The sequence below is a fragment of the Opisthorchis viverrini genome, assembly GCF_000715545.1.
Source record: "Opisthorchis viverrini unplaced genomic scaffold opera_v5_76, whole genome shotgun sequence".
Classification (NCBI taxonomy): Eukaryota; Metazoa; Platyhelminthes; class Trematoda; order Opisthorchiida; family Opisthorchiidae; genus Opisthorchis; species Opisthorchis viverrini.
In genome coordinates, this window is record NW_008751730.1 from 1029489 (window position 1) to 1030599 (window position 1111).

A 1111-nucleotide genomic window follows, 5' to 3' on the forward strand; every position below is an offset into this window, starting at 1 on the left:
CCTACTCGTTTCATTGTCCCCAACGACCACCATGACATTCATTCCAACCTATTGGACTACTCGTTCAAATTCAACCACCTGTGTGACCCCATCCAACCTAACCCATTCAACTGACTTCCCAGTGACAGAGCAACCGGTGAGACTGATTGTTCTCAGGTTGTACCAGATTTTTGAGACTAAACTTGCCGTGTTCCCCCAATTCGAATTATCCCATCTCCACATCCACTTTTGCTTGTTATGATTCCGGACATTTACTCAAGGTCACTCATGGCCAGCAGTGGATTTCCAGTTTTAGTTCATGTCAGCCAACTGAGTCACTGAATTGCCCGGACCTCATGCCTATTGTTCCCTACAAGTTGCAAAAGAAACATTATTATCATTTAATCGAGTACCTCCCACTGATTGTGACATTGTCCCCTTTTCGCGCAGTTACCACTACCCGAAAATCCCCTTATCATACCGCAGGCTGACTGGGAACGCATGATCATGCCAGACGGCATGCCACCCAAAAATTGGGAATAAACATTATCATTAACATTAGTTGAATATCCAGAAAGCATTCGATCAGGTCCCTTAGGCATACCCGCGAAAGTTGCTCAAATCCGTTGTCATCACTGGATCCTTACTTCAGTGGTGCACCTCCTGTCTATCTGATAGGTCACAGATAACACAACTTGGTGACAAATAGTCATCTCCACCAGTGGAGTCATTTAAGGGAGCGCGCTTGACCCCATCTTCTTCCTACTGTATATCAATGATGTCTTCGACGCCTTACCCCATGGTAAAACCTTTCTTTCGGAGGACGATGTAAAAATTGCTTACGCATTTCCTCCCTCTGATAAAACTCTTGCCTTTTGCCGGATCCAATAAGACTTAGACCGTCTTACTCGCTGATCGTTTATAGCCTAAGCTTCTCTCCATTGAAGCCCCACATAACTTCCTATAGCTGCTTCGTTCCACCCGATACGTTCACAATTAATAAAAACCCTGTCACTTCATCCCCTGAGACCGAAAACCCTGGTATTAGATACTCTTGCACTTTTAGATTTTCTCATGAAGCCCAGTTCCAGGTTACACGGGCATGTATACTCTGCTCCTTTCGTCTTTGGGA